This window comes from Pantherophis guttatus, chromosome 7 (assembly GCF_059756535.1).
Source record: "Pantherophis guttatus breed Tessera chromosome 7, ASM5975653v1, whole genome shotgun sequence".
Taxonomy (NCBI): domain Eukaryota; kingdom Metazoa; phylum Chordata; class Lepidosauria; order Squamata; family Colubridae; genus Pantherophis; species Pantherophis guttatus.
In genome coordinates, this window is record NC_142069.1 from 47,826,550 (window position 1) to 47,849,371 (window position 22,822).

The 22,822-nt window shown below is 39.5% G+C and overlaps 1 long non-coding RNA gene across 5 annotated transcripts in view; it reads right to left on the reverse strand.

Annotated features, from left to right (window-relative positions):
• LOC117655712 (uncharacterized) overlaps positions 1-22,822 on the reverse strand; it is a 149,667-nt gene that overhangs the window by 97,511 nt on the left and 29,334 nt on the right. The window contains exon 3 of one of the 5 annotated variants that reach the window (XR_015728722.1): positions 17,355-17,437. The exons of 3 other annotated variants lie outside the window; for them this stretch is intronic. This is a non-coding gene — a long non-coding RNA (uncharacterized LOC117655712). Of the gene's footprint in view, positions 1-455; positions 775-17,354; positions 17,438-22,822 lie in introns of those variants that run through there. One more of the 5 variants, XR_015728725.1, reaches the window with a different exon arrangement.

The window sequence follows — 22,822 nt, forward strand, 5'->3', positions numbered from 1 at the left end:
TGTAGACTGGAGTGAGCCTGGACGCAGCACATTCAATTTTGTAGCTGCTAAGATTGTTGGCCAAGCAGGGTCAAAAATAGCCAGAGAAATGATTGAAGCCTGGGAAATGGGTTCCTGGTCAGTCAACAGAAGTGCTGAATTATCATCACCTTGCCAGAAATTTAGGAGCCAAAGGCACTGCAGCACAAGAAAACAACAATCAACAACATAATACCTGGCCATCAACACCCCAATTAATAACTAAAAGCCACACACAATCAGGCACCACATAAATACTATGCATAGAAAAGCCCTGTGTACATATTCTGGAAAGAGAGAAGTTCCCTGAGGATGGGTTACAGCACAAGTCCAAAAGCTTGGAAGAATAAATCTCTGGTATCAGAGATTCAGATTGGATTCTGCAACATTATCCTGGGACACACATATTTGTTTTCATTCAGCATTGGTTTTTTTCTGAAACCAGAAAAGTATAGACATTGATTTCCTTCAATATATTTTTGAAATATGCTTTCTAAAAATGAAAATTAGAATTTTGTCAATAGTTTATCAACATATGCCAAAATAAATATGAACCTATTAAAATCATGATACATGTAATACTAATCTCTCCTTAGGTAATAACACTAAAACGTATTTTACATCCATGCTACTCTGCATGGAAATCATATAACTGCATACCTGCTGATTTCTTCTTCACCTTCTATTTATATTTTGCATTGCATCATGGCATTTGTAGTGGTTACATTGAGATGAGATAAGAGAAGATATATCTGCCTATAAAAGATTATAAATATAGCATCGTAAAACATGAAAAGATTAAAAAGTTTCGTTCTGCAGCAGATTTGAGTAAAAGCACCCACTACCGGATGTGATAATCCAAACATATGAAACCATAACGTTCAATCTCGCTTGATCTTTAATTTTAGCAGAACTAAGCACTGGCATGAAAAAGCAGTTATTTCAGAAATGCCTGCATTGAGACTCACTCTTAGCCCATTCCTTTCTGTTTCTGTAAGGTTAAGAAATATTTTGCTAAATCCAAACAAAGCTAATTGTAGGGAAAAGGCTACTCATAAAAATAGTATGGTCCAGTTGCAGATGAATGGAATGGGATTGTATTTCAGATGCAAATCAGATCAAGCATGATGATCTCATCATATCAGAGTTCTGCTAATATTGTACTGTGTATGAAGCTAAAAAGAGAAACATATCTCATCTAGTGGTAGAAATGCATAGTGCATCAGTAGCAGCAGGGTTATTGGAAGAAAACCTGGGGGTAGAAGGTTGAAGAAATGGCCGTTGGTTTTCATTTAAATGTTATAATTTCTGAAAAAGATATTCTCCAAACTTGTGTAATGTCTTTAGAATTCATCCTATTTTAAAGTTTTTTCATAAATGAAGCAAAGCATGTTGGGAAGTGTGATGACTCCCCAGGATGCTTCCCCAGATACCTTTCCAGATGTTAATTCGGAGGAAGATGAACCAGTTCCAGGAATGTCAGGAGGAGAGTTGGTCAAGGGCTCTGAGCAGTCAACTGAGAGGGATTTGGCTGAAGCACAGCTGCAGCAGGAAAGCTCTGAGCCTTCAGATGAGGAAAACACAATCTGCAGCCGGTCAGGGATGAGGAAGTGGTGCCTTCTGCACCTGGTTCAAGCACCCGTAGGGCAGAGAAAAGGCAGGAGCAGGGAAGATTAGCTTGATTACTCATGAGGAGGCAGCCTTGTCCCTCTTGATGGGCTGCACCAGAAGCTGACTATTTAGCACAGCAGATGAATGGAGATGATGCTAGAAACAATGTGTTCATTTCCTAGCTGTGTGTTTCCTGGTCATCGTGATCCCTGGTAGCGGGGTTTGGCGACTCCTGTTTTAGATGAGCAGTTCCAAAATTTGTACCTGAAAATTACTGGGCTGAAATGTTGCACAGTTTAGCTATGGTGAATTGATATTGGACTAAATTTTTTCATTAAGAATTTTAATAGAAATTAGGCTGTCAGTGTCATAGGCTGTTTCCATAACTATAGCTGTACATTCTTTTGTTTCTTTCTATGATTGGCAATTCATATAACCTTGGAAGCAAACATCATATTACTGCAAAGTGAACCAGTGGAGCAATCTCAATGATGGTGAATCCCATGTACGCCATACCAAGAGGCTCAAATCTCCTAGACTGACAGGTTGGAGATACTGCAATAGACATATGGGTCATTTCCATTTATTTACAGGTTTGTATATTGCTCTATTGACCCTCGAAGAAGTGCACAACAAGACACAACACAGAAAGGAAAAAAACCCCAACATAATTGATAAAAAAGCTATAAAATAAGCAATGGCTATCCTACAACTATGATATAAGAGCCTTGGTGGCGCAGCAGATTAAAGTGCTGTTAACTAGCACCAGCTGCCTGCAATTACTCCAAATTCAAATCTCACCAGGCTCAAGGTTGACTCTGTTGCGTAATTTTAAGGATCAGACTCAATAATTGATTTAAGAATAAAGTATTCAAACAAAACACTGTTTATTTACAGTAGGCATTCTATATTCACTGAATAATCACAGATAGAAACAAGTAGGAGGTGCATACAGCTCCTTTTATATACATAAGGCAGAGCAAGATATGGGAGTGGTTACATTTGAATATATTAAGTGATGAAGAATAAGTTAACCCCTAATACCCTGAGTATATATACTATTTACATATTGGAGAATAAGGCATTTACTTGTGACAAATCCCCCTCTAAATGCCGATTCGACACACAACAATAATTACATTCAGATTCAGAACAATATAAAACTTGTAATTTGGAAGTCAAGTATTTGTGCTGTTTAGAAGGCAAAGGCTTTGTCAATATGTCAGCTATTTGCTCTGATGTTTCGCAATGAACTGCTTTAATAAATCCATCTTGAGATAATTGTCTTACGTGCTTGAATTTTATATCTATATGTCTGGATCTTTGACCAATGGCATCAGACCTAGATATTTCGATAGCAGCTTTGTTATCTTCGTGTATGATAAATGGTAATGAAGGTTTCTTCCAAGTATTTGACAATAAATCATTAAACCATACAAGATTATTGGAGGCTTTAGACAAACAAACATATTCTGCCTCAGTTGTTGAGGTGGCTACTAAATCTTGTTTTCCAGTGTACCAGTAAACTGGACAATTGTTAAGAAAAAATATATAACCAGATGTGTTTTTTCTACATATAGTATCACCTGCCCAATCCGCATCGGTGTAACATGTGAGGATGGGCTCCTTGACATTATTAGGTTCCAATAATAAGCAGAAGTCTAAGCTGTGTTTTAAGTACCTTAATATTCTTTTAACGGCTTCCCAGTGATACATTAGGGGTTTGCTGACGTACCTGGATAACAAATTGAGGGGCAAAGCAATATCAGGTCTAGTCCAATTAGAAATATATAAAAGGGAACCAATGACTGATCTGTAGAGTGTATTATCCTTAAATTCAGGGGATGATTCATCTATGTTCCTTAAGAAGTCAGTTTGCATAGAAGTGTCACAAGGCTTAGCATTATTTAAATTACACTTGTTTTGGAGTTCTACAATCTTATCTTTCTGAGAAAGTTTGAATCCTTTTTTGGTTTTACTGATTTGAACTCCCAGATATTTATTTACCTTCCCTAATGATTTTAAAGAAAAATGTTCATTTAGTTTTGTTACAAATGTCTCTCTTTTTTCTTTATGTTTACCTATATACAAAATATCATCCACATAAATTAACACGAATTCTAATGAGTCACCCTCCTTTTTGACAAAGAAACAGTTGTCAGCAGTAGTAGCATTGAAATTCATAGTTCTGAGTACTTTGACCAAACATTCATACCAGCGTTTGCCAGATTGTTTCAATCCGTACAAACTTTTATTTAATAACCACGTTTCATTTTTGTTTGTGTATTGACTATGAGGTGCTCTTACATATATCTCCTTATCAAGTTTTGCGTGCAGATATGCAGTCTGTATGTCATATTGGAATACATCAAGGTCAAGTGCTGATGCTATAACTAAAGCTGTTTTGACACTCTCAGTTCTTACTGTGGGAGAGTATGTGTCTGTGTAATCCTCAGGATATTTTTGAGCATAACCTTGTGCAACTAACCTAGCTTTGTATAATGTGTTGCCTTCTTCTAGATTTTTAATTTTGTATATCCACCTGGTGCCTATAATAGTTTTGTCCTTAGGTGCAGGTGTAGGTGTGAATATATTTAACTCTCGTAAACTGTCCATCTCCTTGGCCATGGCTGATTCCCACTTTCTTCTTTCTTCAGAGGGAAGCTTTAATACTTCCTCGTATGTGTTTGGTGTTGATGTTTCACTATCCATGTACATTACGTAATCTTTGTATTTGTTTGGCACTTGATTTCTGTTACATCTTTTCTGGTTTACTATCGTTATCGTGTAAGTATCTTGCTTCCTTTTTTGTTAACGAATCTGTCTTTATTCTGTGTTGACTGTTTGTCCATGTTTTAATTTTGTTTCTATGTGTGTTGTGATTACTTTCCTCTCTATTTATTTTATCTTGATGCTCAGTGTCTGAATTTGTGACTGGGAATATTTCATTAAGATGTATTTTAGACCAGTTGGCCTGTTCATGAAATACTGCTGTTCTAGAAATTATAAATTTGTTATTATTATCAATAAATCTGTATCCTTTTGTGCCTGTTTCGTATCCCATGAATCTAAGTCTTCTGGATACGTTCTCTCCTTTACGCCACAATTGTTTTGGTATGTGTACATCCGCTGTGACTCCAAATATGTGCATGTGTGCTATCTTGGGCTTTTTACTGTACATCAGTTCATATGGTGTCTTGTTTATAATGCTGGACCAAGTTCTATTTTGTGTATAATTGGAATATTGTAATGCTTCTGACCAGAATTGTTTTCCTAAACCAGCATCTTCTAATGTGCATCTAATCATGGTTTGTAATGTCGAGTTCTTTCTCTCTACTACTCCATTTTGAAATGCTGAGAAAGGGCTAGACGTGAAATGTAGCATCCCTTTGTTTTTTAGCCATTGGGAGAATTCTTTTGACATGAATTCAGATCCCCTATCTGTCATGATTTGTTTTATTTTGATATTGTGTTGCGTTTCTACACATTTGTAAAACTCTTTAAATTTTTGAAAGGTTTCATCTTTGTGTTTTAAAGTGTAGACAAACCCGTAACGACTATAGTCATCTACAATAGTCAGAAAATAACATTTTCTATATGTGATTGATGGTGTTAATGGACCAACTAAATCCATATGTACCAAATCAAAAATTTGATTAGTTGATCTTGTTGCCTTTCTTGGTTTGGGACTAGTTCTGAGTTTTGTGGACTTACATACTGAGCATTCCAAATAGTTTTTACAATTTTTTATTTTAACATCTTCAGCATGTTCAATCATCTTTTGTACCACAGGAAAACTGGCATGTCCTAATTTCCTATGTAAAATATGTGCACATTCATCGTGAATTGGTTTTCCAATTTTAGGTTTTTTTTCATTGGGTGTGTCATTAATAGATGTGTCTTTGTGACTATGAATCGTTTCATGTTCTTCATTATCACTATTGCTATTGTCTCCATTATCTATGTCATTGTTATCATCCATGTTGGAATCAATGTTGTGTAACCATCTTTCTTTGGTGATTAAATATGGTAGACCTCCTTTGATAACTACACTACTTAAGCTTGTTTTGTTTTTCTCTAGTGTTGCTTTTCCTTTTGAGAATACTATATTTATGTCAGAATCCCTACTTAGTTTTATTGCACTAAGTATGTTATGAGGTATTTCTGGTATTAATAATACCCCCTCTATTTTTCCTAGACCGGGTAAGTTTACATTTCCTCTACCAATGACTTGGACTTTTTCTTGATTAGCTACTTTAATTATAAATTTGTCTTCTATAAATGAAGATAATATATTTTGTTATGTGTAGTGTGATTAGTTGCCCCAGAATCAATGAGCCAATCATTGTCCTCTGACTGTGGTATGCTAGTTGTGTTATGTTTGTTTAATCCATTTAGTGAACCAGATCTTCTATCCTTTGAATTATCCCTGCCCCCTCTATGTTCTCTATAGTAGGATGGACTTCTATATCTATGTCTATCAAAGGATGATTGTCTGTTATGGTATCTACTTCTATAATCAGTTTTTTGTCTTTCTCTAAGGAATTTAGGACAATCTCTCCTACTATGTTCTTTGGATCCACAGTTGTGGCATTCAATTGGTTCACGATATCTTTCTTGGAATGCTACCCTCTTATATTGTTTATGTTCTATGTGGTTATTACAACGACTCCTTCTTGAATTATCTTCAGCTATTAGCTTATTAGATAAATTCTCTATGGATAAGTACCCTAAATTAATTGTGTCTAAATGTGATATATAGTTATCCCATGATGGGTCTAGTGAGTTAATGATAACACTCTTCATTGTTTGATCTGAAATTATCTCTCCCCTTAAATGCAGTTCTGCTCTGATTTTGTTTAAAGATATTAAATGTTCACTTATAGTAACCCCTGGCTTTATCCTAGCTGAGAAGAAATCTTTAGACATTCTTGTTGTAGTGGCTACACTTTCACTATGAAACAATTTAAACATGCATTAAATAATTTCTGAGACAGTCAGATTTTGCTTAATACTATGGTACATAGCAGGAGATATACTGGAAATTAATAAGTAGAATGCTTTGTGGTGTAGGCAGTCCAATTTTAGAGTCCAAGGCCTTTTGGGGGGGTTAGTAATAAAGAATAATAAGTTTTCTTTTAGAAAAACAACCTGAAGTTGTTGACACCATTCCTGCAAATTAATACCATCTATTCTCAGTTTTGGGAAATCATTGGGTAAATTCCCAATATTGTTAGGTCCATTACTTACAACTGGAGGTAGTCCGTGATCTTGCAGGTGTTGATAGTTGCAGAATGGTGTGGGTATGCTTGCAACGAGTCTGAATGGCTCTCTCTGCTCTTCATGTCCTCCGAAGTTGTCTGCGTAGGTCTGCACATGCGCGTTGTTCATTTCGCTCCTGTAGCTGTCGGGAGAGGTTCTCGCTGCTGCAGCTCCCTCGTAGCGTTCCTCTTCCGATGAATCGGTCTCCAGTTCGATCTTGGGAGTCCAGGTGACAGCAGGTGCTCGCTTTCTTTCGTTGAGATGATTCTTGTTGAGATCGCTGGATCCTGGAATCGTCTGTGGCGTGGGGTGGTATTTGCAGGGCTCTCTGGGTTCAGGCGTCGGTGCTCTCGTCGTTTGGATAGAAGCGGGTAGATTCTGAGACGTTTGTTTGCTTGCTTGTCTTGCTTGTTGCGATGTGTTTCTCTCTCGCTGCTCCGTTGTTTTTTATTATGTCTTGGAGGTTCGCGATGAGATTTTCGTCATTCTTTTGACTTCTTAAGAGTCTCAGTATCTCTGACCTGAGTTTGTTGTTTTCTATCTCGTTTTCTTCTTGGTCATCAGTTTCATCCATTATTTCCTCGTTGTCTGTAGTGCAGTCTTCAGATTCTCTCAATATTGCAGTTGTGGATTCATCGATCATTTCTTGATCCGCTTCCATTTCTTTACTGTGTGCCCTGGTGTTGGGTCTTTCTCTTTTGTTTCTGGAGTTTTCTCTCTTAAGCATATCTAAAGTTTTATTGAGTTAATTTAACCATCCTCTGCTACCAGATTGTTGCGTAATTTTAAGGATCAGACTCAATAATTGATTTAAGAATAAAGTATTCAAACAAAACACTGTTTATTTACAGTAGGCATTCTATATTCACTGAATAATCGCAGATAGAAACAAGTAGGAGGTGCATACAGCTCCTTTTATATACATAAGGCGGAGCAAGATATGGGAGTGGTTACATTTGAATATATTAAGTGATGAAGAATAAGTTAACCCCTAATACCCTGAGTATATATACTATTTACATATTGGAGAATAAGGCATTTACTTGTGACAGACTCAGCTTTCCATCCTTTCGAGGTAGGTAAAATGAGGACTCGGATTGTGGGGGCAATAAACTGACTTTGTATTAAAAAAAGAACACCGCTTGGGGGTGGGTGGGTCAAAAGCCCTACTAAGCAGGTATATACAAAAAATATGAAGGCTATTGCTTAACGCATTGTAAGCCGCCCTGAGTCTCCGGAGAAGGGTGGCATATAAATTGAACCAATAAATAAATATAGGTCAAGGCCTTTTGTAATAAAATGGTCTTTGGGGTCTTTCTAAATGAAAGGACTGTAAGGGCCAATGTAACTCAAGAGGCAGGTTGTTTCACATTATGAAGGCTATAACCAAGAAGTACTGGTGTCTTGTCCCAGCCCCAAGGACTTCACATGGGGCTAGATAAGCCAAATAGAGGAGCAGAATAATGCTTGGTAAAGCCAGGCACTGTAATTTCCTAGTTGAAGTAGCACTGCTAATGGTACTTTTTCTGAGCAGCAAAACATCAGAATAGCATACAATGGCTAGAGCTTTCTAGATTCTGCTGCTTCTGCAAGAATAGAGATAGGCAAAGTGGTTCATGTCCATACAGTGAGACAGGAAAATCCTTGTTTGGAATTCCTTGAACTAAAACTCTTATCATTTATATAAGATCATATTTAAATAATGGATTTTTAGCATTTAATTTTGCTTTTCTGATCTGGCATCCTACATACACTGTGGACTGTAACTCACAACATGACCAGGAATGATGGGAACTGTAATTCAAAATGTGGAATGAGACATTTTAGAAATTCTAATTTAATATCCTAGTTGAAAGAAAAAATAAGAGTTTATTTTCTAAGCATTTCTAAGCATAGTTATACCAGTAGTTAAGTGTCAGGTATGTCTCTTTTCATTCCTCTGCCTTTGGTTTCCTAAATTACTTTGTCACACTTCCATAGGTCCTCAGTGCCTTATTAAAATATTCTGTATGTTATGATTTTCAGGCTTTCTTCTTAACCTTAACCTTCTTATATCTAGTTTTCCATAACTTAGTATCATTAATATTTTAAATACTTCTCACCAAAACCAAAGCACCATTCCTTAATGCTTACACTTTTATTTGATGGCTGCTTTCAATGTTATTGAATTGGGTTCACATATTTTATAAGCCATGGCTTGCTTAACCATGATCTAGAGAATAAACTACAATTGAATAAAATTACCTAATTTGAGTGTTTTCCAGAGTATAATAGTGGTGTATAAATGAAATAATGAAATGAATGAAGTCATTCATAAGGAGAATATATAAAGTACAAATGGTTGGCTTCATCCAATAAACTAAACCAAAACCAATCCAATCCATATTACAGTTTACAATAATTGGTAAAGTAATATTCAGTTTCACGGTGTCTACATCTTCCTTTTTCTCTGCTTCTGGAAACACTGGTATTTCCTTGTTCAACTGCATTCTGCTTTCAGCTAATCTCACCCATATTCCAGGATGTTTCTGTCAAATGGTTCCTGTTTTATCATCCTCACCTGAAAATCATCCTTTCCCAATCAGGTGCTCTCCAAATAACACCAAATAACGCCACAGATGCTCCTTATCAAGAGTGAAAATTGTGGTCCAACACATCTAGAAAGCAACAACATTTTGTGATGCTGGCTTTCTAAACTTGACATGTGAACATTAGCTGCCTCTAGCTAGGTTGAACCTGTATATATGTGAATGAATATACATATTACAAAATGCAAGTAAACTTGCTTTCAACTCTAACCAAGCTAGGTACTTCAGCCCTGGAACATCTTGTGTCTTGGAAAAATGGGGTAACTGTATAAAACTGTGGCAAAATCCTTGAGGTTCTTGGAGATTTATAACACTTTAAATATATTTCCTTTAAGGTAATAGCAAAAATTGCTATGGGGAGAGGAACGGGTATTTCCAAAGTAATACTATATCTTTTAATGCAAAAGGTTGCTCAAATAAATTTGGAGGCCTCAGCATCTACTTAACCAGTTACCACAAGCATCCATCTAGTCATACCTGAAATATTTAATCTATAGTCATTGCTGAGTCATCAAGTTCTTTAGTTGCCATTTTAGAATTTAATTTACGCATGGAAACATTAACTATTTCAATTCTTGTGAACAAATTCTCCCCAACTGAAATATGGCCACAAAAACATTTTTTCTCTTTTGACTATATATGCTATTTTTATTTATTTATTTATCTATCATAATTGGGAACTACCCATCTCCCTCCCAGAAAGACTCTGGGTGGTGTATAAATAAAATGTTAAAAAGATAAAAAAACCAAATATAATAATTTAAAATAGAGGCAAGGTAGTTAAAATTTGACATTAAAAGTTAAAAAGTGGAGGGAGAGTTTTCAGGGCGCTAATCAGCCCCATGGCTGCGTGCACCTTTGAGAGCCCTGAGCAAGATGGCAGAGTCCGGTCTTTAGATATAAATATCTAAAGACCAGGCTCTGCCATTTTGCTTAGGGCTCTCATAAATGAGAGTGGGGGGGGGGTTCCACCTGGCCTCTGGGGGGAGAATGTTCCAAAGGGCAGAAGCAGCAGCAGACGAGGCTCTCTTTCTGTTAAGCAAAAGAAGGAGGTGGTTCAGGTTGCTTTTAAAGTCAGCTATGTTTCACCAGATGACTTTGTAACATGTGTGCACAACTTGAAAAGTGTCTATGTTTCTTCAAGGTGTTTATCCAAAATTGTGATTCTCAAAAAACAAAAACAAAAAACCCAACACAACCCTGCTGTGAATTCTGAAATATATTTTCATGTCCAGTAAATGACTGCTCTTTGGAGAATAAATTACTTCCAGAAAAAGCAGTTTCTGAAAACCAACTCAATAAAGGTGCAATGGTATATGAGAAAGATCTTGACAGACAGGGCAAAGAGATACTGCCTAGGAAAAAGTCAGATAAGAGAGGGCATAATCCTCAGCTGCCTAATGGGGAAAAGTTTCAGAAGGCATCTTCCCTCAGCTTCTCAGACTGTAAAGGAGACAGCAGAAGATTTATATTTTCAGACTTGTAAGATTCTGTTACTGTAGCCTTATAATAAGGCAGAATTAGCTTGGTTATTGTCAAGGTTGACTCGCGAGGCACTTCTTTTTGCTTGCCATTTGACAAAGAAGCAAAGGGATGGGGGAAGGGTGTGACTGTAATGTGTGGGGAACTGGGAGGGAGAAACGGAATTTATGTGAGCCATTTGCAACCTGAGAAAATCTCGAAACTTCAAGGTCGTATGCTGCAAATTTTCAGAAGGCGCAGATGGTTTCCCAAAACAAAATGTTTAACCTGGAATGGTGGACAAGGGACAATGGGTGGCCTAGGGGAAAAAAAGGGGTTTTTATTATACTGTGTTTCACATCAAAACCTTAGAACTGACTTTGCTTTTTCTGTGCCTATATGGATTTATCAGTAAAGTTATACTTTTGGTAAATAAAATGTCCCAGGAGTTTCTTTTGCTGTACATGCCAAAGGGACAGTTGACATAAATGGAACACAAAAACAGATGTTTATCAGTGCCATAAACTGGACTTCGGGTGGTCATCTCAGAATTTAAACTAGTGGTTTGCAGAGCTTGGGGGAAAGTACTGGAATAAGAAGAAAGTTGTCTGAATCTCAAATCACCCAGAAACAATGCTAAGAAAAAAGTCATCCTCAGGGATCCAATTAAGTGATCTTCCATCCAGAAGATCTGGCTTGCTTCTCCTAGTTCTTGCCCATGATTGATGGATTTTCTGTAGCTTTTCAGTTTACACTCAATCAGAATTAGTCTTTTGGATAAGCTATCTGACTTTAAATGGTTGCACTAAATAGGTCAGCATTTTGGGTAGAATTGTCCCTGGAGTGTATTATTAGTTCTTGGATTAAGTATGGATGCCAATTTTGCAGGCCCAGCACAGATTTCTACTCTCCTCCTCCATGCAATTAAACCCAAATCCATCCTGTTGTTTTTAATCCCCGTCCTTCAATCTTTTATCAATGCTGCAGACTAAAAAAATATTACTTCCCAGCTTCTTCCTACTAGGAATCAAAGAACATTCAGATGATCAGAAAGAAAATAGAACCAAGATAAGATAGTAGGTGACATATTGCTGTATAATAGAAAATATGATAGAATAGAAAATGTGGGGCTTCCATATTACTCACATGATGCATTTACTCCTATCCTAATTCTTACTGATGATGATACAATAGTGGTGATGATACAACAGTGACTACAACAGTGGTGGGACTTATCTCCAGGGGGGATGAGTCTGCCTATCGAGATGAGGTGGACTGGTTGCTTTCGTAGTGTGGAGACAATAATTTGGTCCTTAACACCAATAAGACCAAGGAGCTTATAGTGGACTACAGAAGGAATAGATCAGACATTAAGCCCTTGGTTATCAATAGAGACCAAGTGGAGCAAGTGGCCAGTTTTTGGGTGTTGTCATAAAAGAGGACCTGACCTGAGGCACTCACATTGCAGCACTGGTCAAAAAGGCCCAGCAGAGATTATACTACCTGAGACTTCTCAGGAAACAACAACTGAATGAAAAACTGCTGGTGACCTTCTACCACTGCACTCTAGAGAATATTTTAACTTACTGCACCTGTGTATGGTTTGCTAATTGCACAATGGCAGATAGGACTGCATTCCAGAAGGTTAACATCATTGCCCAGAGGATCATTGGTTGCCCTCTCCCCTCTTTGGAAGAGCTTTATAGCTCCCGCTGCCTTTTATGAAAGTTCAAAACGTTCTTAAAGATCCATCTCATCCTGGGCACCCTTTTTTTGAACTATTGCCATTTGGCAGACGGTACAGGATAATAAAAACAAGGACAAATAGGCTGAAAAACAGCTTCTATCCTAGAGCAGTAACTATGTTGAACTCTACTGTATAGTGTAATATTAATGCAGTATCACGGGTTTTCAATTCAATTGTATAGAATGTGAAGGATGTGTGCTTTTGTTTTATTTTTATAGTTTTCTTATGTATGATGTACACTGAAGATGGCATTTAATTTCATTGTATGAGGTGCAATGACAATAAAGTAAACTATTTAAATTATTTACTCTATTATTCTTAAAAGTGGTAATAGCACTAAAACTCAACCGATCATAGCAAAAATGGAAAAAGGAAAGGTGGGTTTGAAGACTACAAACAGCTGTTTGAAAAACAGCTTCAAAGAATGGCAGTAAACAGTAGCCTAAGTACTAATCGTACTTAGTACTAAGTACTAAGCCTTAATACAATCGAACGAGTACAGAGATATTTCACGAGAAGAATCCTCCACTCCTCTGTTCGCAACAAAATACCTTATGCCAACCAGACTTGAAATTTTGGGTTTAGACAATTTAGAACTTCGCCGTCTTTGGTCTGACCTAAGCGTAGTACATAAAATCATCTGCTACAATGTCCTACCAGCCAATGAATATTTCAGCTTCAACTAAAACAATACAAGAGCACACATTTTACAAACTCATGGTAAACCGATCCAAACTAGACTGCAGAAAATACAACTTCAGTAACAGAGTAGTCAGTGCCTGGAATGCACTACTTGACTCTGTGGTTTCTTCCCCAAATCCCCAAAACTTTAACCTTAGACTGTCTACTGTAGACCTCACCTCATTCCTAAGAGGTCTTTAAGGGGCGTACTTAAGCACACCAGCGTGCCTACTGTCCTAATGTTTCCTTTTATTTGTATCCATTTCATGTATTCATAATTATGTTTACACTTGTATCTGTTATCAAATACATATTTGACGAAATACAAAAATAAATAAAGTAGGAATAAAATTATGGAGGCTTACAGAAGGATGGGAAACAGATTGCACCATCTTGAAAAGGAAGGTAATATTGCAGACCAATTTTTAATACTGTGAATCTCACCAGTTTGTACACTCTGCCACATGGTGGCTAAACAAAGGTATCACATCCTTGTTATGTATTCTACTCTGAGATGAACAAATGATTTTTTGGGGTTTTAAAGGTCACATGTGTTGCCCATTGGTGAATTGAGACTCATATATATTTTTAAGTACATGTATGTATGTATGTATGCATGTATGTAGCACATATATGCTTACACTTGCACACAATACATATGCAAACATGAACACACACATTTACATGCTTCTAGGGCAGATATACTTTTTCTATTGCAGAGAACAGCTAACATGCTTCTCCATTCCATGCCACATTGTTATTTATACATGGAGTTGGAGACTAGACTGCACTATTACTGACTGATCAACTGAGAGCTGAGGAAAGAAGGAGCAGGGTTATCCAGAGCTGTTCAACAGCAGGTAGCAAAACCAAGGAATTAGATGAGCTGTGGATATAGAGCTACATAATTGATGTTGATGGCATTATAGGTAGTTTATTTTATTTTATTTTATTTTATTTTATTTTATCTTATACATCCAACAAACATTAAATCTATAGCGGTCTACATCACAACGCGAGAAGGAAATAAACTTGTCCCATTACATATATAGGGTAACCTATAAAAGTCTATTACATATACCAATTGACATACTTATCCAATACCTTTATTTATAGCTCGATTTGACATCTAATTATACCATTGACTCCAAGATATATAGTAATCTGTGTCCCCCCATCTTTTCAGTAACATAGTAAGCCGATCTGATTCCATACAATTCATTATTTTCTGAATTACTACTTGTTCGGATGGGCTAAAATCCATCTTCCAGTATTGGGCCCATGCCAATCTTGCAGCTGTTGTTATATGCAGCAGCAGGTATCGGAGGGGGGACATTATAGGTAGTTTTTGACTTATGACCGGTCACTTAGCAACCATTTTAAGTTAGAACCATCCCAAAAAAGGGGACATGATCTGGGCTCAAAGTTCTGAGGGTTGGGCCCTCTCTTTGGTCACGTGACTGAACTCTGGGCACCCGGCAAACAGCTGCAGTTACACCCATTTGCAGAGTCCCATGGTAATGTGACTGTATTTTACAATGGTTTCACCACTAACTGGCACTTAAATTCTGTTTTTTGGCAAAACCATACCCATACAGAGCCATCGGTTTGCCTAACAAACATGGTGTTCACTTAACATTGCAAAAAAGGCCACAACAACTATTATGACATACTGTATGACTATAATAGGCTTGGCTCAGTGGTGAAATCTAAAAATTTTCGCCACCGGTTCTTTGGGCATGGCTTGGTGGGCATGGCCTGCCGGTCATGTGACCAGGTAGGAGTGGCCAATATGACATCACTCAGGTCACTTTCTTTTTCTCTCTCTCTCCTTCCTTCCTTCCTTCCTTCTTTCCTTCCTTCCTTCCTTCCTTTCTTTCTCTTTCTTCTCTCTCTCTCTCTCCCCCCCCCCTCTCTCTCTCACACACACACACACACTCTCACACACACCTGGTTTGAGCAGCGGCTGCTGCGGAAGAAGGAAGAAAGTGCTCTGGGAGGATGGGCGGCCCGGTCCGGAAGTGGCACATGCCCCATCATGGGCTGGATGCAGGCAGTGGGACCCGAGGCAGAGGCGAAGGCAACTGGGAAGCAGTCGTCCAAAGGCCCCGCAGAAGCTGAGCGTACCAGGCCCGAAAGGCGAGCAAGCCTAGCCATGTTTGGCCCAAGGCGGCTCTTTGGCTGAGCATAGTGGGTCTCTCTTCCCCACCGCCAGCACCGGCATTATATCTGCCCGCCCTCTCAGGGCTGCCCATGCACACCCCAGTGGAGTCTTGGCTCCAGAGGCAGTGATGGGAGAAGGAAGAAAAGCAAGCGACCCCTCTCAGCACCAGCCGCCCCTCTCAGCCCCAGCACAATGGTTGCGTCTCCTCCAAGGGCTACCGGGCCAGTGGGAAGCAACTTTCTCCCATGGCTGGATTCCCGCCACGAGTGACAAGAAAATCTAATTAATCCTCGGATGAGATGGGGAGGATTTCTCTTCCTTCCTTGTGAATTAAAAACTCTTGTTAGAGCTGCGGAGGAGGAGGAAGAAGAGGGGGGCTTGCTGTTCAAAAGCCCCAAAGGCTGTGCAAAGTTGCAAACCTCGGGCGAACTTGCAAAACGAACTCAATGAACCCCACAAGGAGGAGGAGGAGAAAGTTGCAGTAGACTTTCCTTCCCTCTTGCCACTCTGAGCCCTGCACAGCCTTGAAGCTGGCGGAGGAGAAGAGGAGGAGGAGGGCTGCTTGGTGTGATGCCTGCATTTCCCCCCCCTGCACGGGCAGCATCTCGGCCTTGCAACTGCCATGGTCTGCCCCGTGCAAGCTGCGGGCATTGCATCTGGGCGCTGGAGGCGAGTGGAGCCGTGGAGCAGTTTTGCAGATGACGTAGAATAGCATGGTGGCTGTCCACACCCTATTTCTTGCCAGCCAGACAGGAGAAGGGGGGGAGGAGGGAGGGAGGGGGTGGCTTGGTCTTCCCGCCTCCTGCTCCCCCCAATTGCTTCCAAAAAATGTGAGAGGCATTTTGGGCAAAGGTATTGTGGGGAGTTTTTGCAGCAGGAGAATAAAAAGGCTCTAACAGACCTGGATTGTTGCGGGGCTCCCCCTCTCCTTCTTTATTTGTCTGCCCCTGCCATGTCTGGTCCTTTTATGTTAAGCCCACTCCTCTCTGGTGCCACTGCTCCTCTCAGCCCCAGTGCAGCCGCTGCGTCTTTCCCAAGGGCATGGGGGTTAGGATTAGTTGAACACTGACCTCGGAAGGCAAGCAGGTGTGGGGGACCACTGGGAAGGCAGTGTGAAAGGCAGGCAAGCATGGCAGGGCTAAAAGGAAGAGAGTAGGCTGCTAGCTCCCTTCCCCGCGGCCCTGCCATGCTTGCCTGCCTTCCACGTGGTCTTCCGCTTGGCTGCTTTTGCAAGCTGGCCGCAGGGATGCTGGGAAGGCCGTGTGGAAGGCAGGAAAGCATGTCATGACTGCGGGCAACAGACTGGTTCAGGGGCGTGGCCAGCCAGTGGTTGCTACCGGTTTGGCGAACGAGCCCCAATCTCCGCTACCGGTTTGCCCGAACCAGTCCGAACCAGTAGCATTTCACCCCTGGGCTGGCTCCATTATGGTCATATGTTAACTACCTACATTATTTAAATACCAGAAAGCAATAAAAAAAATCTTCCTAGTCAAATTAATATATAAATTTAATGTACGTTTCCCCTGCCATGATACTCATATCATTTTGAGAAGTCACAAAGCTCCAGAGGCAATAACAATTGCTTTTGAGGTGCTGTCTAGTGCAGTGGATGTTGCAGAGTTACAGAAAGAGACAAAAGAAGGCAGGCATCCAATGTGATTAAGTAGTGTAGGACGATAGAGAATTTTGTGTTTGTTTAGACTTAAGTGCCATAATGGACACAAAGCAGGGACACATAGCACAGCCTGGCACACAGCACAATAGAGACAAGAAATTGCTCAGTGAATATTTTTCTAAAATATAATACACATGCTTATCTTACCATGACTTCATCTGCCTCGGAATATGGCGTTGCTTGACACCTGCCTTGCAACCAATAATCTGTTTATTTGAGTTTCTTTGTTTCTGTAAAATAGATATAGCTTGTGTTTGGCAGTGGACTTGGGAGCATGGCCACATATCCTTTGGGTGATTGCCTAGGCTCTGCAGACATTTACAAATAAACTATTTGGAGACTGGATTTTGGTTTTGTAGTCATGATTGAGTAGGTGAATGAATCAGCATCCACTTTGTATATTATAGTTGAGAAGGGAGAAAGGAGTTGCAGATTACTCTCAATTCCCTCTCCATCAGTAGTGAAGCAACTTCTTTATGAAGCAGGGTTATAATGTTTTAATTAAAAAGTAATGAGTAAGAGGAAATATGTAGATATCACATTTCCTCTCTGCCTTGAGAAATAAAATCTGACCCACGAGGTGAGGACGAGGGTCTAATGAAGGAGGTCTTATCTAATGAAGCTGAACTGTGCAAGTGAAAGAGATTGCAAATAAGGTATTCTTTTATATTGTAAAGAGTTACTACCACTAGTTAAAGAAATGTTAATTATTGATGTATAGATTTCCATGGCATGGAAAATAAGTTGAGCTGACACAGTATTTAATTGAAATGATTTGAATTTAAACAGAGAGATAAACCATAGTAATAATCTAAAACAGTCTGTTTCACTGCTGAAAATGTTAGAATTTTGCCAACGTGTCGTTCTCCTCCAAATAATTGTTCTGCATATATATATATATATATATATATATATATATATATATATATATATATATATATATAATATATATTATTATATATTATTTGGCTTATTTGTTTATGTAAGTTTTCACGGGTATATATGTGTGTACAGTTAATATCTCGGGTTTCTTCCCGTGTAATGGCAAACATATCCCTAGAAGGGTAGCAGCGACGTTTTGACAAAATCACATTTGTCATCTTCTGGCTGAAGTTCTCGGTTTGGTTCTTATGGGCAAACTGTGTGATCATAACTGACGTTTTTCTATGAAAAGAGGCAAAGGTGTATTCTGATTGGTCGACAGTGTTGTTGTATTCTGATTGGCTGATGACGTAGCTGTATTTTGATTGGGTGGAAGCGCTGTTGTTTGGTTGTGGGTTACTGGATAAGTTATGCTGGAAATGGTGGCAACACAGGCATTATGATGAATCTTTGATCTATGGTTTATATTTTGTGTTAAGATTCGTCTGTCTATGAGAGCAGGTTTCCAAATAGTAGGCAGACGGGAGGTGTCATCATGTTTATTCATACAATATGGTCTTTTCTCTATTTCAATGGCCTCTCTGATTATTCTGCCATTGAGATGTTCTATTTTTGCAACTGTTTTTGTGTTATTAAAATTAATATTATGTCCTGTGGCATTTATGTGTTGTACTAATGATGATGTGTGTTCTTTCTTTTGTACTGAATTTTTATGTTCCTCGATGCGCACACTCATTCTTCTGTTGGTCTGTCCAATATATGTTGAGGGGCAGGAAGCACACGGGATTTTGTATATGCCTTGATCTTCTAATTCTATTTTGTCTTTAGGATTTCTCAGAGTAGACGATATCTTTCTATCTGTGCAAAATATGGTTTTGATGTTGTGTCTATGTAGTATTTTGCTAATTTTATCTGTTCTTCCTTTTATATAGGGCAAGATGGCTTTCCCATTGTTTTGTTCCTCTTGTTGATTTCTCTTCTGTCTGGGTGTTACATGCTGGATCATACTGATGATTTTGTTTCTACAGAACCCATTTGATGTCAGTACATTAGTTAATGTATATAATTCTGTTTGTAAATGTGCTTCATCAGCCAGACGTTTAGTTCTTGTGGTTAATGTTTTGGCAACAGAGTTTATTTGTGCTGGATGGTGATGTGATTTAGCATTGAGATAGCGGTTTGTATGTGTCTTCTTTTGATAGATGGTATGTCCTAAGGTGCCATCAGATTTTTTATAAATTAATACATCAAGGAAAGACAACTGATTTTCTGATTCTATCTCCATGGTGAACTTTATTTTGGGATGGAGGCTGTTCAAATATGCTAAGAAGTTTTCCAGTTTATCTCTTCCATGCGGCCAGATCACAAAAGTGTCATCAACATATCTAAGCCACAATTTTGGCTTGTTAACAGTTTTTTCTAAGGCATTGGTTTCGAATTCTTCCATGAAAAGATTAGCAATAACCGGTGATAAAGGTGATCCCATTGGTGCACCTTCTATTTGTTTGTATCTCTGTCCTCTGTGTATGAAATATGTGTTGGATAAACAATGTTCTGTTAAATCTGTGATATGTTTCGATAGTTGATATTTGTTTTTAATTGATGACAGGGCTTATTTGACAGGTATTTGTGTGAATAGTGATACAATATCGAAGCTTACAAGTAAGTCATTTTCTTTTATGTGTTGCTTTTTCATTATTTGTATGAAATGGTATGAGTTCTGTACATATGAAGCAGCAGTTTCTGCATAAGGTTGTAGATGTTTTGCTAGGTATTTGGCTAGATTTTGTAACGGTGAGCCTATGGAACTTACTATGGGTCTAAGAGGTATTCCATTTTTGTGTATTTTTGGGAGGCCATACAGTTTTGGGCATTTTGATGATTTTTCTCTGGGGATAATTGTTTGTTGGATTTCTTTACTTATAGTACTTGATTTTATCTTTATCCTCGTGGTTTTTTCTAGATATGTTGTTGGGTCTGTGTTTATGGGTTTATATGTGGCATCTTGAAGTAAGTCAGACAGTTTCTTTTCATAGTCTACTGTGTTCATTACTACCGTTGCATTGCCTTTATCTGCTGGTAATATCATTATGCTATTATCATTTTTTAAAACTTGTAGTGCTTTTTGTTCTTCTTTTGATAGTTGCTTTTAGGTGGTTTACTAGTGCGTAGAATGTTGGTGACATCATGTCTAACTTTATCAGCATCATCAGCGCTGAGTTTCTTTAAGCTGGTTTCAACTTCGCATATGATGGTTTCTATAGGGATTTTTTTTAGGTGCCACCCTTTGCTAAGACATTTGTTTCTGCTGTTGTCAGTTCCCTATTGGAAACATTGTATACCACTTGTTTTAAATGATGCTGTGCTGTGGTTGGCTTATATATATATAAGCCAAATATATTTGGCATATATATATATATATATATATATATATATATATATATATATATATATATGTTTTCTCAGGTTTTCGCGGGTGTTTGTATGTAGGTCTTTGGGAAAGAAAAACTGGACAACTTCCTCACACACCTCAACAGCCTACACCCCAAAATACAGTTCACCATGGAAACAGAAGCGAACAACCAACTTCCCTTCCTGGATGTCTTAGTCTACAGAAAATCCAATGGCTCCCTAGGACACACTATCTACCAGAAGAAAACACACACAAACCGCTATCTGCACGCACTCTCACACCACCACCCTGCCCAGATCAACTCTGTAGCCAAGACACACATTTCCAGAACAAAACGCTTAGCTGACGAACAACACCTAAAAACCGAACTACACACTCTCACTAATGTACTAACATCCAATGGATTCCAAAGAAATAAGATCACCAACCTAATCCAAAAAGAAACCCCCACTAAAATCCAAGACAGAGAACAAGAAAACAGCAAAGCCCTCCTCCCATACATAAAAGGCACCACAGACAGAATAAGCAAAATCCTCCACAAACATAACATCAAGACAGCATTCTGCAGAAACCGAAAAATATCCACTATCCTAAGGAACCCCAAAGACAAAATTGAGTTAGAAAATCAAGGAGTATATGAAATCCCATGCACCGCCTGCCCCACCACATACATCGGACAAACCAACAGACGAATAAGTGCACGCATAGAAGAACACAAGAACTCAGTCAGAAAAGAGGAACCAACTTCTTCCCTGGTCCAACACCTTAAAGCCACAGGACATGATATTGACTTTAAAAAGACCAGAACTATCGCCAAAACTGAACACTTTAACAACAGAATAATCAGAGAAGCCATCGAGATAGAAAAACGCCCACACAGCATGAACAAACGAGACGATACCTCCCGCCTACCAGCCATTTGGAAACCCGCCCTTATTGACAAATGAGTCCCTAACACGACGAATGACACCAGACCCACACTCACGAGAGCCACACAGGATGTCACCACCACACATCCACGCAGAAAGCAGACTCAAACCCACACTGATAATGAGCCACGACCAAGGACCAGAAGCCAGACCGCAGCTGCATCATTAGCCACTTTAAACCCCTCCAATCCATACATGAAGCAGACTGACACCCACCATGAAGAGCTCGCACAGCCACAAACACGAAGCCAAACAACAACAACGCAGCTCACCAGCTCAAATCCCCCTGCAACTCAGACTAAGCTGAGCACAACCAAGCCCCCACCCAAACAGAACACACCCCCTGTCAGCCTCAGCTTGCCTGCTTCAGCTGCCATAAGAAATGGGGAGGGATTAGTTATGGAGCAAAGGGGGGGAAGGGAGCAGGAGGGGATTTTGTCTTTGTAGGAGGGGACTTCGTGAGAAACGAAACTGAATCTTCAAAAGGGGACGGCTGACCAACTGCCCTACATTCCTGATGAATGACGCTGCCAGACGTGTTGCCACCTGACCTTTGGAAGACCTTTGGATTGGCTGATGATTTATGAACACGGGGGGGGGGGAGAAGCTTAGTAGATGCATTTCACGCGTTTTGCTCACTTCCAGTTTTACTGGGTTGCTATTCATTTCATATTCAGTAAAAGTACTAAATTCTTCAAAATGCTTGAGTTTGGGGTTTTCTTTCCTGGATACTGAAGGAAGCATACCTGACATTAAGCTGGAAGTCACCACCAGTCATCCTGGATAAAAACCGAGGGGACTGAAAATCCAAAGTATGTCAGATCGAGGGAGTGATGAAGAAGGGAAAATGGGGGCAGCGAGTTCAACCGCCCTCCAGTCGGAAAGAGAAACTGCAGAATGGTTGGAAAAACTCTGTTTGGAGCCGGAGGAAGCTAGATGGTCCAAAGGAGTGGGGAGACTGCCGGACTGGGGGGAGGACCCCCGGGGAGTGACGACTTCCAGACCCCGTAAAAAAGAGGCAGTGTGGATGCAACAGCAGAAGGAACGTCTCATGATAGACCAAGCCTTGCAGCTTATCCGTGATGTGGAAGAAAGCAGGAAAAACCATGAGTCTTTTGAAATTCCTGTGGAGAAGGGGGAAGCAGGCCCCAGGGGGGAGCCCGAAGAGACAGCCTGCGGGGCAGAGGAAGAGTTTGAGGAGGGAACATCCCAGGCTTCGGCAGTCGAGGGAGAGATGCAGCCGGCCAGAGAACCCCAGCCTTGCAGGCCCCCCCCCCCCCCGCAGACATAAAAAGCCAAAAATCCCCCCCCTGCCTGGGAAGTTTGATGGGAATCCTAAAGCCTTGGGATTTTTCCTGACCCAAGTGTGGAACCACATGCAGGATTGGGGG